The sequence below is a fragment of the Chlorocebus sabaeus genome, chromosome 7 (genome assembly GCF_047675955.1).
Source record: "Chlorocebus sabaeus isolate Y175 chromosome 7, mChlSab1.0.hap1, whole genome shotgun sequence".
Lineage (NCBI taxonomy): Eukaryota > Metazoa > Chordata > Mammalia > Primates > Cercopithecidae > Chlorocebus > Chlorocebus sabaeus.
In genome coordinates, this window is record NC_132910.1 from 124,221,696 (window position 1) to 124,239,850 (window position 18,155).

Below are 18,155 nucleotides of genomic sequence, written 5' to 3' on the forward strand. Positions count from 1 at the left end.
GTCTCTGTACCCACTGAAATTGTATTTCATATTATTGTATTTCATATTCAAAATAGGTGTATATACATATTTTGGGAGTATGTATATGTGCATTTTTTTTCTGCCTGGGGAAAGTGTCCTTTTCTTCGATCTGATTCACCAAGGGGTCCAAGACTCAATAAAATTTAAGAACTACTACTTTAGTGAGATTATACACAAATTGTAAAGACAAGTGTCTTTAATGAAGTCATTGAATGCTTAGGATTGACTGTACATAGTCCAAGAATGTTACCATCTAGTATTAAGTTGTATATTCTGGGAAGAGTATCCATTCTTTCAGGCATGTAGAATGATAGCTATTCATTGAAACACTATTAAAATATTATTATTTTTTTTTTTGAGACAAGGCCTCACTCTGTCGCCCAGGCTGGAATGCAGTGGTGTGGTCAGGCTTACTGCAGCCTCTACCTCCTGAGCTCAAGTGATCCTCCCACCTCAGCCTCCTGACCAGCTGGGACTATAGGCACGTGCCACTATGACTGGCTAATTTTTTTTGTAATTTTGTAGACACAGGGTTTCGCCATGTTGCCTAAGCTGGTCTTGAACTTCTGGGTTCAAGGAATTCACTAACCCAAGTGCTGGGATGGCAGGAGTGAACCACTGCCCTGGCCTTCAACCAAATACTATTGATTGACCATTTGCACTATGTTAAGTCAGCATTTTTCTCACTGAGTGCCCTTGGAGTGTGGAGAAACAGTGTGGTACAGGGGAAAGGGCATTAATTTGGAGCCAGATATTTCTGGGACTCAGGTACTACATGGAATTCGAACTAGTGGAGTGAAACTAGGAGGGTGATATGGCCTCCTTAACTCTGTGTCCTCTTCTGTAAATGAAGAGGATGATCATTACTTCATAGGGCTGTTGTAGAAATGAAAAGAAATGCAATACTAGCCTACATTTATTGGATACTTACTATCTCTCATTCACTATGATATGTTTTCTATGCTTTATGTAATTTAATCTTCTCAACAATTTTATGAGATTGATGTTATATTTATTTCTATTTTACAGATGGGGAAATTGAGGCAGAGAAGCCAAGACATGTGCTAAAGGTCATGCAGGCTATGAATGGAGCTGGAATGTAAACGCAGGCCATTTGACTCCAGAGCCATGTTCTTGAACCCTTAGAAAGACAGCAGCAACACACCGGGTGCAGCAGCTACTTAGTTGGAGTGGCTGACAAGGTTGGCAGAGGATCCTGTTCCTCCCATGGAGTGGCTGCCATGACACTGCGTACACTGAAGCTGCTCCTATTTCTGAAATATGTATCGTTATTTTTTTCCCTCCATGTTGAACATTATACTCTTCTGTTCTTTCATACTCTCTTCTTCCCTTCCAGATGAATTCTAGGGATTTTATGAATCTGTAATTCTAAGGGAGAAAGGATAATAAGAATTGTAAAGTGAGTGTCCAAAAAAACCCTAATTTCCCATCACCTACACATAGCTGTCTCCTAGATGCTCCAGGAAAAATTGTGACTTTCCAGATACCTGGTTTCCCTCTTCCCTTCCCTCCCCTTCCCCTCCCCGCCTCCCCTCCCATCCCCTCTCTCCCTTTCCCTTTCCCTTTGACTTCCATTCTTTTCCCCCTTTATTTCTGGATACCTGGTTTTCTATCAGAATGAGATCTAATACTCACAAGTATTATCCTAGCAAAACAGAATCCCACATACTCAACACATCTTTAAAAAACTCCTAGAATTGGCTGGGCGCGGTTGCTCACGCCTGTAATCCCAGCACTTTGGGAGGCTGAGGCGGGCAGATCACAAAGTCAGGAGATCTAGACCATCTTGGCCAACGTAGTGAAACCCCGTCTCTACTAAAATACAAAAAATTAGCGGGGCATGGTAGCGCGCGCCTATAGTCCCAGCTACTCCGGATGCTGAGGCAGGGGAATTGCTTGAACCTGGGAGTCTGAGGTTGCAGTGAGACGAGATTGCACTACTGGACTCCAGCCTGGCAACAGAGCGAGACTCTGTCACAAACAAACAAACAAACAGCCTAGAACTGTACAATTTTTTTTTTAAGTTAGCCAACTATCTGTGGGCAATTACATAATGTGCGTAGGCATTATATGACTTTGTGCTTTACATTCAAAGAAAGTTCAAAACTTTTCCTCTTTTGGAGTGTTTTCCTTTTTCCCCAAGGGATCTGGGTAATATTGATGTGTTTAACGTATTCAACTCCTAGAAAATCACATATATAAAAATGTAAGTTTCTTTTTCTTTTAATCAAACCTCCTTTCTTTTTTGTTTTTTCTTGGTACTGTTCATCAACAAAATAGCCAGATCTGGACTTAACGGAATCTTATTCAAAGTTTTGGGAAATTTGAAAAGATATGTCCCCATTGAAATAGAGCCTTGTTTTTTCTTCTAGGAGAGAATGATTTCCAGGAAGAGCGGGACACATATGGAAGGCCTTAGCTTATCTTCAGCGCCTCATACACCCGTTCTGGACTCCAGAAAGGCCATTGAGTGGGATTAGGCCTCAGAGATAGGATGTCAGTCCCAGTGAGGGATGGCCTAGAGCATTCTTTAACTTTTTCCTTTGGTCACACGTAAGAAACAATTTTCCAGCACTGATGAGTGTTATTAACAATGAGATGGGATAGAATTTTGTTTCCTCTATGGCCATTCTTCAAAAATAGAAAAGCTATCTTTTCTCTTGAATGACTGAATGAGGCTCTGGGGAGGAAAAGGTGGATTGGCAGATCTCTTAAAGGAAGCTTCTCCTTCTAGGCACTATTCTAAGGCTTAATACTTTAACTCCCTATATTAACCTAGTTAAACTAAAAAGTGATCTGAGTAATTTTATTTTTATTAAAGCTCAGATCAAAATGCCAGTCACATTGATTGAGAAAATCAAAGGAATCTTTGATGTGAGTGGTTAAATTGCTGAATTATTTCAGTCCCATACCCTCACAGCATGAGTACCTGATCTGATAGACATCCTTGGAATTCCTTTTTTGTTTGAGACAGAGTCTTGCTTTGTCGCTCAGGCTGGAGTGCAGTGGTGTGATCTCGGCCATTGCAGCCTCCACTTTCCAGGTTCAAGCGATTCTCATGCCTCACCCTCCTGAGTAGCTGGGATTACAGACATGCACCACCATGCCTGGCTAATTATTTTGTATCTTTAGTAGAGATGAAGTTTTGCCATGTCAACCAGACTGTTCTCAAACTCCTGGCCTCAAGTGATCTGCCCGCCTTGGCCTCCCAAACTGCTGGGATTACAGGCGTGAGCCACCGTGCCTGGCTGAAATTCCATAATAAATCCCTCTATGTCTATTTCTTTTTCCAAATATAATTTTCTTCATTTCCAAACATCACCTTTTAAGAATCCAAGGATTTTTCCAGGCACAGTGGCTCATGCATGTAATCCCACTGCTTGGAGAGGCCAAGGTGGGAAATTCATTTGAGGCCAGGAGTTCGAGACTGGGTGGGCAACATAGCAAGACCTTGTCTCTACAATGTAAAAAAATAAAAATAAAACCCTAAGGAAATAATAGTGCCTTGTTACCTTTCAAAGCTTTTGACCTTCAAGTCAGAAAATAAATTATTTTTAGGAAAGGCATCTCAACCTTAGTTACAAATGAACTCTCTATTTATCAAGAGCAACCTCAGTAAGGATAATAGGACTTCCCAGTTTGAAATACAGCATGAACATTTCTTCTCAGAGGCTCCTGAAAGACTAAGAATGATATTTCTTGACTCGCCCTCCCTCAGCATCTTCTCTCACTCTCCTCCTTCCTTCTCAGAAGCTGTGTACAGCAATGGGCTATGTAACTGGGTTTCACTGGTGCCTGGTGGAACTTTTAATTCCTCCCTGTCAGCACATCCCTAGTCCACTTTCATAGTTTGGATAAGGACTGGATAAGCAGCTGAACTTCTGGGGACTTTTCCAAATGAAATTCAACCTTTAGACCTTTGGAGGTTTACCCAGTCTTCCTCACTACCCGAAGATGAGTTTGGAACAAATTTTCTCTTAATGGATTCTATTTGTGGGTAGGAGAAGTAATGACTGCTTTGCTCAGAGTCATGAGCATAACTTCAAATAAGGAAAAAGAGCCATGCAGGAATGTGAGAATAGATGCGATCCTGAGGAAGGTGTGTCTGAGGAGGTGCTGGGAGGTTCTGATCGGCTGTTGAAGGGAGATACTGTATCTCACGTGACAGAAGTCACCTCCTGACATCAGAGTTGCGTTTGAGTGGTAATTTAAAAAATAATATAGCTGACAGGGAAATATGGAAGGCATTACATTGCAATACAGTGAAATGTATATACAACATTCAAGATCAATTACCGGGTACTGATTAGCTGGGAGAAAGGCAATAAGACTTTAAAAATAGAATTTGTAGAAATAGCACCCTGTCAAGGTGGGACTGACTATGCCTCCTGCTGGTTTGTTGCAAGGAATTCTTTTTTTTGGAAAATCCCGTTGAATTGCGTGACTTGTGAATCTGGCTCTAGAACTGTTAGTGTTATAAGAATTGAAAGAGGACTATTTAAAAATACCAAGAGATCTTTTAAAATTCCCATTTTTAGCACAGCTACTTGTCATTAAAATAAATCATTCCATTTCTGTTTGTCCCGGTTACTGCTTTCACCGCAGGGCCAGGGCTATGGTGAAGTGTAGGAGGTACGCAGGCCCCTTCACTGTAGCCTTGGCTCTGTTTCATGCCACATGTGCTATTAATAAGTGGTTAAGCCCCAGATGTGCATGCAAACATGGTGCATCTCCATGTATTGGTTTTGGTAATGTTGTAAATAATTGGGAGAATACATTAAAATTTGTTAATAATGTTCCTTTGGACTTAGTCTATTATTATTATTTTTTTTTAAGATGGAGTTTGCTCTTGTTGCCCAGGCTGGAGTGCAATGGCATGATCTTGGCTCATCGCAACCTCCGCCTCCTGGGTTCAAGCAATTCTCCTGCCTCAGCCTTCCTGAGTAGCTGGGATTACAGGCATGTGCCACTACTCCCAGTTAATTTTGTATTTTTAGTAGAAATGGGGTTCCTCCATCTTGGTCAGGCTGGTCTCGAACTCCCGACCTTAGGTGATTCCAGTTCTAATTCCCCAGCAGAGTTGTCTTAGTTGTAGTGAGACATTTTTATCCACCCTGATCACAGCACTTGCCTCCACGCTCACGAAGCCCAGCATGTTACTGCTGTTCTGAATGTCTCTGCTTTGTGAGCGACATGTTTAATGAATTGGGAGTATCTGTACACATTGCATTCACTTAAAAAGGGAGAAATACCTTTTAACAGCTACAGAAATTCAATTTAGTTTATTTAGGAGGAAATGAGAGACTTGAATTGTAGGTGTGAAATCTTACAATCTTTCAGAATGATTTGGTTTGGGGGATGGTTGGAACTGCATGGAATTCTTTCAGCCAAAATAATTTTGCGAGCACATTCCCAAGCTCATGATCATGTTTTGATAAGAAAAATCCCTTTCTCCACAAGTTCTCAGGTCCCACTCATTGGCCCCTGCCCTCAATTCTGGAACCTATGTTAGGCTGTTATGTGGCTCAGTTCTTGGAGATATGTTTTCAATTTGAGTCAACTTGATGAGAGAAAAATTACTAAAAAGTGGGAATGAGCTGTGAGGTGAACAGGGTTTTCCTATCAAAGTGGAGGTATTTTTAAAAGCATTTATTATTTTAAACTCAAACATTTATAGAAAGCCATGAGTGTGAAGTGTATGATTACCAGTTGCGGCTTGCTACATTGAAAAATTCAAGTTCATAGGAAATATTTACTGAGGCTCTGGTTTGCAAGCAGTTTGTTCAAGAGAACAATTTGGTCCAGAAAGTGTGTCAGCTAAAAAATAGTTTACTAATATAGTAGTAACAGGCAATTAAGATTCATAAGCACCACCATGAGACATGATTTAAGGTCTTAGATGGAAAGAGTTCTGTTATTAAGAGAACAGAATTTAAATGCTATATCTGTGTAGGTCTTATGCATGTCAGAAGGGAGAAAACGACTCCTTCGTTTTCCATTTTTATGAGCTCTGATGTAACACAGTTGTTTTTTTTGTCTGTGTTGAAAATGATGAATATAGTTCTTGGCACATTTGTTCCATAGTAAAGAAGAATTTAACGTACAAGTGAAAAACCTCTGCCTTTGACCGTGGATTAACGAGATGTTATACGGTGAAGTTTACTTCCTAAGGAAAGGTTAGTTTTTTATGGCACTTTCTGAAAATTTGTTTGGGATATATACAATTCTTTTTTATAAATTCTGGAGGTCTGAGGAAAATGCACTTAATCACGTTAGATGAGAACATTTCTTTTTGTGTGAATCGAGTTCTTATCAAGGTTCTGATGTTTTTTCTCATGTATTTGCCCTGGGGTTCATCTCAATACAATGCATTTGTGTACTATTGAATAAAAAGCAGGCTGCAGCAGTATTTATTATATATGATCCTATACACATGTAAAATTTTGTGTGTGTGTGTGTGTGTGTGTGTGTCCATATGTGTATAAAAAACTATGTCTTTAAAGTTGTTAATAGTTAACTATGGGTGGTGGGTTTTAAGTGATTATTCTTTTCTTTGTATAAGTTTTTTTAAAATAGTGCACAATTTTCTTTTGCTGTTATGAAAGGTGTCATACATTTGAAAGAGGACATATGTACAGTTTAAATAATAATAACATAGTGAATACCCACTACTTAGCTGAAAAAAATAATATATTACTCTGCTACAGAAGGCAAGCCTTCCTTCTGCCCCTACCTCTGTCATGGAGGTAGCTATTTGCTTGAATTTTGTGCTAATCATGTCTTTACTTTCTTATATAGTTTGGCCAGCTGTGAATGTATCCATAAAACATACACAATTTCATTTTGATTGTTTTTGAACTTTAAATAAATGAAATCATACTGGACATATTCTTCTGTGACTTTTCCTTTTTTTTGCTTCTTATGTTTTGGACATTCATCCAAGTCAATGTGTGTATCTGATTTTTTTTCTTTGAATGTGAAAAATATTTCAATCACACACACAGATCAATCAAGTTACAGTCATTTTGAAAAAGGAAAACCTCATATGTACATTTAAAAGTGCTGAAACAGTGCTGAAATAACCAGGTTTTTGTGAATGAAAATTTTTTTATTCCATTCATATATGTCCACATGTGGATGGTATAACAGCTGCTTTCAGAATAATATTTTTAGGGATCACTGGCTGCACCCATAACAGAGAAATGCCTCCTTTTCCTGCCCCTGCCATTAAAACATGGTGTCTGAAATTCAACCATTAGCTATTTTTCCCTGAGGATTTTAGGAACTATCTTCCAAAAGAGAAATTGTGTCATGTGGCAATTCAACATGAGCTAGTTGAGCCAGTGATCAGCTTGAGTACCTTGACAGCGAAAGAGCAGGTCTTAAGCAGCAGAGGAAGGGGGAAGCTTTAGACCTTGAAATGTCTGGAGGCCAAGCTTCAGTATGGCACTGAAATGAGGACTCAGAATAAACAAGATATGGAATCAGTCTTAGTGTTCATCCACATACACAGTGGAATACTATTCAGCCATAACATATTGCTGTCGTTTGTGGCAACATGGATGAATGTGGAGGCCCTTAAGCTAGGTGAAATAAGCCAGGCATGGAGAGAAATATACTGCATGATCCCACTGATATGTGAAATCCAAAAAGTTGAACCCACAGTGGCAGAAAGTTGAAGTGGTGGTTGCCAGGGGCCTGTGAGGGTGGGGAGAAACAGGGTTGTTGGTCAAAAGAGACAACATTTTAGTTAGTCAGAAACAATAAATTCAAGAGTTCTATTTACCAGGTGGGGACCACAGGTAATAATAATGTATTGTGTATTTGAAAATTCCTAGGAGTTTTTAAGTGTTTTCACCATAGATAAATATGTGAAGTAACATGTATATTAATTAGTTTGATTGAACTATTTTACAACATATACATATTTCAAAATATGGAATTAAACACCATAAATATACAGAACTTTTATTCGTGTATTAAAAAGAGTTTGGGAATTCTAAAGGAAACCAAAGACGCAGTGAGGAGGCAACATCCAGGTGTATGTGATGCAGAGAAAGGAGTTGGGAAGGCAACACTTTAGTCACTTTACGACCGTGCCCATATGCAGTGACAAGCACTTCTTGAGTACCTAGTATATCAGGCTTTGTGGTAGGCATTAACAACTGAAAATATAAGAAGTAAGGCAGTCCTTTCTTTTAAAGAACTCTTGGCCTTGTGGAGGAATAAGATACACCAGCAGTCTTTGCTCCAGGTCCCAGATGATTATTGAGTGGGCACAAAAGAAGAATGGATTGGTAGTAGGGGAGCCTTCAAAAAGGAGTGACCCTTGAAGGATGCATCTGGTGGGCATAGAAGGGGAGGTCATTTCTATCAGACAGAAGGCCATTTTCAGAGGTACGGGGTATGAGATTAAGGAGTCCAGCGACTTGCTGACACATGTGACTGGAGTGGTGGGGCCATCCTGCACCACCAAAGTGATGGCTCTGCAGCCTGACCTTGTCACCCGCCCATTTGAAATCATGCCATACCTCTCCTGCACAGCACACATTATTACACTTGGCCTCAGTCCACCTCTCCTACTGTGCTTCTCAAATTAGTTTCCTTAAATGGCTCTCTGCATCACAACTTTCTTATTTATAAAAATAGAGAATGACATCAGAGCGCCTAAACTCAGCTTTCTGCTTTTTCCACAGAGATCCTGGCAAATGGGTGTTTCTTCTCAGAGAGGGATTTTTCTCCATGACTGCAGTTGAATTACAGAGTTGTATAAACATCCAGGTTCTTGTTAGTGTGGATGAACTATCCATGAAAGTTTTAATGCAGGAGTCTATGAGAATACCATTTAATCAATTGTCAAATATTTGAGTATCTATTGTGAGTCAGGCACTGTATAACCGTTATGCCATGTATTAATCTATTGGAAAATACTTTGACCTTGCTTGTATAGAGATTCTATTCTATTCTATTTTATTTTATTTTATTTTATTTTATTTTATTTTATTTTATTTTATTTTATTTTATTTTATTTTATTGTAAGACGGAGTCTCACTCTGTCGCCCAGGCTGGAATGCAGTGGCCGGATCTCAGCTCACTGCAAGCTCTGCCTCCTGGGTTCACACCATTCTCCTACCTCAGCCTCCCGAGTAGCTGGGACTACAGACGCCCACCACCTCACCCAGCCAGTTTTTTAAAATTTTTTTATTTTTTTTATTTTTTAGTAGAGACGAGGTTTCACTATGTTAGCCAGGATGGTCTCGATCTCCTGACCTTGTGGTCCGCCCATCTCGGCCTCCCAAAGTGCTGGGATTACAGGCTTGAGCCACCGCGCCTGGCTGCAGCATTTTGTTTATTTTTACCTTAAATTTTGTAACTCTATTATAAGTGTTTACATGCCAACTATTTGAGGGCTATATACAAGGTATAGTTTTATTGTACTTTGCTTCTTCTGTTTCAATAAAGTACAAGTACAGTAAAATAATCATATCTGGCCAGACATCGTGGCTCATGCATGTAATCTCAGCACTTTGGGAGGCCGAGGTGGCTGGATCACCTGAGGTCAGGAGTTGGAGACCAGCCTGGCCAACATGGTGAAACCCTATCTCTACTAAAAATGAAAAAATTAGCTGGGCATGGTGGCACGCCCCTGTAATCTCAGCTACTCGGGAGTCTGAGGAGGGAGACTTGCTTGAACCCAGGAGGAGGAGGCTACAGTGAGCTGAGTTCGTGCCACTGCACTCCAGCCTGGGCCACAGACCAAGACCCCTCTCAAAAAAAACATCTTACCAATATAAGCTAACATGTCATCATTTTAGAGAATATTAAAACCATAAATAAGAAAGAGTAAAAATGGTAAGAATGAAATACTCCCATTATCTAGAAATAAATAGAACTTGCTGTGTAATTCAATTAAATTTGACAGAGCAAATAATTATTGGCACCTATAGTAGGCACTGTGGAGTATGCCAAGCTTTCCATGAGACACTCCCTCTGCCCTCTGTACTTGTTAGTGTATCGCAAACCAATGTTCTCTGTACTGAAGAAATAGAGAATGGAGAATTTCTCATCCTTCTCTCTAGTCTCAATTTCCAAAGACAACCTTCCTATAATTTCACTCTCTTGCATAGGAAATTCATACAAATCCATCAGCCCTGTAATTAGTCTAGAGCAAGTGGTGAAAAAGTAAGCACGAGAACAGGCAGATTTAGCAACTCATACTGAAGTATCCACCTTACTCCAGAAACTGGTAGTGACTATAATGGATCTTTTCCTCTGCTACTCTTTCACTTTCATGTCCAGACTTAACATTATCCGTCTAGAATTTCTGATACTCCAGAGGAAACCCCTATGAGATACTGCATTTTCATGTGACTCTCTGACCTTGTTCTCCCTGCCCAACCTTTCTGAGATCCCACCCCAAGGAAAGGCTGCTGAATAGAGGCAAGATTATACTCAAAACCATGTCCTGTTTCTTTCCAGGTCTTTTGTAGGATGTATTCATTCTGGGGAAAAAATAGAAGTAGGAAAATCTCCACTACTACCACGTTAGTCCAAGCCATTACATGTCTCTCCTGCAACACACACACACACACACACACACACACACACACACACACACACACACAAAGTTTAGAGACAGAGTCTTGCTGTGTTGCCAAGGCTGGAGTGCAGTGGTGCAATCATAGCTCACTGTAACATTGAACTGCTGTGCTCAAACGATCCTTGTGCCTCAGCCTCCAAGTAGGTAGAACTACAGGTGTGCCTCACCATGCCTGGCTAATCTTTTTTTTTAGCTTTTTTCATAGAGATAGGGTCTTGCTATGTTGCCCAGGCTAGTCTTAAACTCCTGACCTCAAATGATCCTTCCACCTCAGCTCCCCCAAAATGCTGGGATTACAGATGTGAGCCACTGCATCAGGCCTGGTTATTGTTATTACAGTATTCTTCTAACTGGTTAACCTGTTTCTGATGTAGACTCTCCAACACATCAGGCATGCTGTCACCTCAGGCCATTTGTACTTGCTCTTCCCTCTGTCTGGACCCCTTTTCACTCTATTTTGGGCTCTATTATGCAGTGTCTCTGTACTGAAATGTCAACATCCTCAGTGAGGATTTATCTGGGCTACTTTATATGAAATTATAACTCAGCGGCCTTATGTTTCCTAATCCCATTCTGAATTGTATTTTTCACTAAATTATTTATTGTCATCGAATGTATTGCATATTTAAAACTTTTACTCTGTCCACTCTCTGTCTCTCACTACACGAGGTAAGGTTTGTGAAATATTTTTGTCTGTTTTCTCACTATGGTGTTCCCAGTGCCTGAAAGGTACTGCCACATAGTGTCACAAGGTATAGTTTTTATTGTACTTTGCTGCTTCTGCTTCAATAAAGTACAAACACAGTGCAAGAAGTCTATCTTACCATTACAAGCTAATTATCATCATCATATATCTGATGACAAATATATGACAAACTATATATATAAATTCGTATATTTACTCCTTCAACAAACACACATATACATATATTTGTTGAAGGAATAAATAAATAAATAAATAAATAAATGTATACAAAAAGGGACTTACTCCTACCTTATATTATTTATTTATTTTTTTAGAATACTCTAGTTCCAGTCCAAAACTTGGTTAGAACAACACTTAGTTTTCACTTGAGCAAAGAGAACCGATTCCATATTCGCACGTGGTATTTTCTTTGTTACAGACTACAATATTCAGTGTTTGAATTTTGTATTTTCTAGCTTAAGAGAAGAATGTTGAGGGCAAGTTTAGTAATTTCTGACTTTTCTCACATTTTCAAAAAAGGTACTTGCATTAGAAAGTAAAAAATCTTCAAGTTTTCCAGAAATAATCTCTTTGAGGAAACATCTTAGAAATAACGTTTAAACGTATCTTTGTGTAACGTGCATGTACTAAGAGAAAATACCTCTTTAAGTAGTGACACCTCATTAGATTAGGGCTGCTTTTAATAATTGAGGTATGTGATCACATTTCTAACTCAATTCTTCATCTTGATCTTCAGATATTTAACAGAATATTTGGGTCAGATGGTCAACAACTGCATATATTTCTTTTTTCTTCTTTGACTTAAGTGAAGGGAGTAACAAGAGACTTTTCTCTGCAGGAGAAAGGGTTGGGGGTGGGGTGGGGAGTCAACAAATACATCCCACCACCTGTTTCTATAAAGTTTTATTGGAACATATCCATGCCCATTTCATAACTTGTTGACTGTGCATACAGTCTTTGCTCACTTTGATGCTAAAACAGCTGAACTGAGTAGTTGCAAGAGAGATCATATGACTTTCAAACCTAACATAATTGCTGCCTGGTCCTGTATAAAAACAACTGTGGATACCTGACATTTGACTATAATCAAATCTAGTTGGGAAGGCCAGTAGAAAAGCAGGTGGCCACATGGAGGAGGCTAAATCAAAAGTGTTTGATAATCCAGAGGATGGCTACTCAGATCTTAATTTGTAGTTACATATTTTCTCGATTTGTACAATTGCTCAGATCTGTTATATTATTTGTAAATAAAACTATCCTCATTGACATATTATAATTCAGAACTGTTTCATTTTAGTTTGGGATTGATTTTCGAGTAACAGTGACTTCTGCCACTAATCTGCAATTATTTTACAGCTTTTTAGATCAAGTGCTATTTATTCCATAAGCAGTACTGCATTTTGTAACACAAATTACACACTAATTTACCTGTTTTAAATGTGTATCTTTTAATATATGATTAAAATTTGTTGCAAGTCAGCCCTGTTACAGTGATTAGTTTGGATAAAATCATGTATCTTTAAATACATAAAAATATATATTTAAAAATATAAAAATGTATAAACTATGTCACAATGAGAAAGTTAGGTAGCAATAATGCTACAGTTCGGCGGTCCCCAACATTTCTGGCACCACGGATGGTGGGGGGCAATGATTTCAGGATGAAACTGTTCCATCTCATAAGAGTGAGCAACCTGATCCTTTGCATGTGCAGTTCACAATAGGGTTCGTGCTCCTACGAAAATCTAAAGCCACTGCTGATCTGACAGGAGGTGGAGTTCAGGCAGTAATGCTCCCTTGACCAGCGCTCACTGCCTGCTGTGCGGCCCAGTTCCTAACAGGCCATGGACCAGTACCAGATGGAGGGCTGGGGGTTGAGGACCTCTGCTACAGTTAATTTGGTCACTGCATCAGCTTCTATAGAAACAACTTGCTTCTTAGATTTTCTTAAAACACAGACAGCATCTATAGATTTAACGTTCTGTCATATTTTTGGAACATCAAGATAAACTATATTGAAATGCCTATTGAGATGTGTGATAACTAATCAAAATTAAGTACTGTTTAACATCCAAGAAGCTTTCAGAATGTGTTATCTGAATTTGATAATCTCTAGGAAGGCTATACTGAGAATATTTGTCATTCCGGCATAACACAAAGTGTCAAATGAAGGCTTTGGATATATTTATTGGAAAATACAGGGATATGTGACATTTTTAATATTAAATGCAACTCTACTGATCTGAAAAAGTTAGATGTCTCTATAAACATATTACAATCAGATCTACTCCAGCACTTTGGAAACAGAGTAGACTTCTGCCCACAGAATCGGCTTAAATGGAAACCATCAAGTCATAAATAGAGAATGCATCTGGTACTGCATTGTTGCAGTAAAATCTATCATTAAATCAAAATGTAAAAATTGAATTTACAGAATCATATATGTGCCAGCTATTGTTCTATGTGCTTTCCTGGTGTTATCTCATTTGTTCTTCATAACAACCTTTCTATCCTGATGAGGAAACTCAGGCTTAGAGAGGCCAAGTAATTTCTGAAGAACACAGAGAGAGGAAGTGATAGAGCCAGGTTTTGATTCATTAGACAAATCATTTGCTCCTAAAGTCTAGCTCTTAACCTCTGCAGCGTACTGCTACTGTAGATAGTAGTAATCTTAGCTTATCAAAAATGGGCGGGGGGGGGGGGATACTTAAATGAATCCTTTCATCTGTTTTCATGTCTTGCACAATCTTAAAACAGTGCTAAAAACAATGTTATCTCTTACTCTCGTTATGTCCTGCACTCTTCAACCCTGCTTGCCTTACTTTTGCATCCCTCATGTACTTAGTTGCATTTTACAGAAAATCCCGACAAGTAAAAGTGAAAACTATTTTTTCAAGGCATTACAGTAGTCCTTTTCTTATTTATCCTTTTCCTTGATTTCTTAAATACAATGTAAATCTTACCTATTATTCACGATTCGAAATGTGTTTTCTTATTAAAGAAAAGCAAAACAGGCTGGGTGCGGTAGCTAACGCCTGTAATCCCAGAACTTCGGGAGGTGGGGGCAGGTGGATCACCTGAGGTCAGGAGTTTGAGACCAACCTGGCCAACATGGTGAAACCCTGTCTCTACTAAAAATACAAAAATTAGCTGGGTGTGGTGGTGCATGCATGTAATCCCAGCTATTTGGGAACCTGAGACAGGAGAATCGTTGGAACCCCGGAGGTGGAGGTTGCAGTGAACTGAGATCATGATCACGTCGCTACTGCACTCCAGCCTGGGGGACAGAGCGAGACTCGATTTCAAATAAAAAAACAAAAAAAGAAAAAAAGGAAAAAAAAAAGAAAGAGAAAAACACAGAAATTCCAGTGTTGTTTCAGACAGCTGTATTATGTTGAAATGACTTAGATCTGGAAGGTGTTCATTCTACTGGAAATTTCTGGCAATAAATATTTTATCTTGATTTATGGTGCTGAAGTAATTATTGTTATTTTATGGATTTCATATATACTTCAATTGGAAGAACAATGTTTGGAAAGCATCTTTCGATTGTGTGATTGTCCAGGCACTAGTCACTGCCCTGAATGATTTCAATTTAATTGAACCATGTGGTACTTGTGTCAACAATTTTAGATAGTGCTTGTAAAGAGACTTGGGGGTGAAAAGTGCAATGTAGCAGAAACACACGTTGCTGATATAATGCCATCAGCCTGAATATGTCGAGGTGATCTACAAGCACATTATTTGTACACTTTTATGGAGAGTCAATCGGTATAGTGTTTAGACACAATCTGGATAGCACCCTTCCCCTCCATTATCACGGGAATCCTTGTGACTGTTTGGAAAAAAACCTAAGTTGTTTTACTCTGACTTCCTTTCTCCATCTCCCAGTTCCTGGATTGTTTTCCGTGTGAGCAGAAAATCATTATGCAGCATGTAGAGGTTGAAGAGTGTAGCCACATTGCCTGCTCAATGCACATCTGGCTGGAATTTTTAGTTCTGCCTTTACAAAGGTATTGAGAAAAGGAGGTGAGATTTTGGGTAAACAGTTGATAGATTCATCAAAACTTAATTATGTAAATGATCAATGCTCTATTATTGACTAATTAATAGTCTCTTCATTCCAGAAAAGATTCTAGGTGTTACGTATCCATACATAAAATAAGTTAAAAGGCATGCATGAATAGAAAGTCAAGGCCAGCGGAAATGTAATGTGAAGGTCAAATCTAGGGAGAATGAGAACTATTCAGACCAATGGGAATAAAGCTGAGTTCAATTGGCTCTGAACTTCCTGGTGACTGAGGTGGAAAGGGAAAAAAACATGATTGGCGAGGCCTAAATTTAATTCACTGAAAATAAACTATGCAAATATTTCAGTACTTTTATCCTCCATTATGTTGATCACTAAAACTCACAATGGGTGTTATGGATTGAATGTTTGTGTTCTTCCAAATTCCTATATTGAGATCCTAACCCCTAATGTGAGGGTATTAGAAGGTGGAGACTTTGGTGGTAGTTAGATCATGAGACTGGAGCCCTCAGGAACGGGATTAGTGCCCTTAATCAAAGGGACCCCAGAGAGCTCTCGCACCCTCTTTTCAGAAGCTGACTGTGCTGGTACCCTGATCTTCTAGTCTCCAGAACTGTGAGAAATACATTTCTGTTATTTATTTATTTATTTATTTATGACAGAGTCTTGCTCTGTCATTCAGGCTGGACTGCAGTGGCACGATCTCGGCTCACTGCAATCTCCTGGGTTCAAGCGAGTCTCATGCCTCAGCCTCCCGAGTGGCTCGGATTACAGGCATGTGCCACCACGCCCGGCTAATTTTTGTATTTTTGTAGAGATGGAGTTTCACCATGTTGGCCCGGCTGGTCTGGAACTCCTGGTCTTAAGTGATCCACCCACCTCGGCCTCCCAAAGTGCTGGGATTACAGGCATGGGCCACCGCGCCTGGCCTCCATTGTTTATAAACCACCCAGTTTATGTCACTTTTTGTAGCAGCCTGAACCAGCTAGGACAATGGTTTAGCGCTTTTGTAAGTCCCACCTTGACGTGTCAGTAATTTTTAGGGAAGTGAATGAATTCATTCTGTCCTGCCACGAGTAACATAACTAAATGTATTATTTCTCTACCTTAAAAGGCACTGGAAAGAAAAAAAAAATTCTTTTTACAATGTAGGTCATTTAAATATGGAGTACAGTTAATTCACTTGGCAAATCTGGCTGGTCATATTCTTAGTTCAATCATAAGGACCAAATCCAGTGATATTATTTAAAACTACCTGGAGATATAGCATCTTTCTTTGCATTTGCCACAGTATATTCCTGTTTCTAAGCTTTTATTTAGTCTGTGACCTTTGTCTTAAATATACCTGTTAGGAACTGTGAAGGGTCTGATATAGTACCCTACTTGCTAGCTAACAAGTTACCCTGTCATGGTTTCATGACCCAAAGCAATAGCAGTAGCTGATGTATTAGCATTTATGTCAGTACCCCAAGCTCCAGTTCCAACAGTGTGACCACCCAACAGGGTGACATAAAGTGGGCCAGGTGACACCTGTACACCCAGTGGGTTGCATTGCAGGAGAGGAACTCTGAGCTTACAGAAACTAAGTGTTTTATAATGGGCAGTTAGCATGTCTGCTCCATTGCCCCAGAGAGAGATATTCTCTCTGCCTTCCAAGGTGGTTAGCTATACAAACATCCCTGAAAAGATAATTTGGAACAGTGACAGTTCACGTCTCTGCTTGCAAGAAATTCAGAAATGCCCAGTTTGATTGCTCATCAGAAATAAGAAAGGAAAAAGAAAAAAAAGTAATGCAAAAATGTAACAGACCTATGGAGAACTGTCTCCTAACAATACCCTTACTACCTTTTATCTACTGAAATGCTATTCATTCTGGAAAATCAACACTTCAAGAACCACCTCCTTTCAGCCTTTTTGGTGCTTACGTTTTAGAGAAATCTTCTTTCTCATTGACTTTTCATTGTATTATAGCCTGTACCAATATTTTATATTAATCATCTAATTTACACCTCCCTGTGTCTTACGGTTTCACGTGAGTATTATGTTTTCAAGGAGGGTCTAAGATCTTTGAGGGCAGAAACCACTTTTAAAGCTCTTTTGCATCCACTATAATACTCAATACTGTAGATGGTATGTAGAGAATATATATGAGGATGTGAGAAAAGGCAACAATTGGAAAAGTTGTCTATGACAACAAAATGAAAAATTTGTATTTTGTATCCACTGTGATAGTCAATACTGTAGATGCTATATCAAGAATATATATGAGGGTATGAGAAAAGGCAACAGTTGGAGAGATTATCCATGGTAACAAAATGAAAACTGGCTATAGTTTCCTATTTGTCATGCTATAGCGACCAAAAAATGGAATTCCCAGACTAAGAATCTGAAGGTCTATGACTTCATAGTTATAGCATGACAGGATTCCACAGCTAACTCCTGGCTTGACTTTACTGGAGTTTAATCTCAGTGTGTTGGTGACTTGTGTTGATTTATCTCTGATTAAATATAGGGGATGGAAGGGACTCTCATGAGGCAAGGCTGACTCTTTTTTTATCCAGAAGCTTCTTGGACAAATAGGATCACACAAATGTGTGGAAGAAAAGTCGCAACAAGGTGGAGGACGAAATTCTGGGACAGTATCATCTGTGTAGATACGAATTCATCCAGGAACAAATCCACATTTACAGCAAACGAACTATCTGCACTGTGCAAGCCATGTAAGTCTGGCTCTGACATGGGAGAATGAGACCAGCATGTAGCTTTGAACTGTCTTG

The 18,155-nt window shown here is 39.2% G+C and overlaps 1 long non-coding RNA gene across 1 annotated transcript in view; it reads left to right on the top strand.

Moving 5' to 3' along the window:
- LOC103236539 (uncharacterized) overlaps positions 1–6,920 on the top strand; it is a 61,156-nt gene extending 54,236 nt beyond the window's left edge. The window contains exon 4 of the long non-coding RNA XR_012093504.1: positions 1,051–6,920. This is a non-coding gene — a long non-coding RNA (uncharacterized lncRNA). The remainder of the gene's footprint in view (positions 1–1,050) is intronic.
- Positions 6,921–18,155: the final 11,235 nt, after the last annotated feature.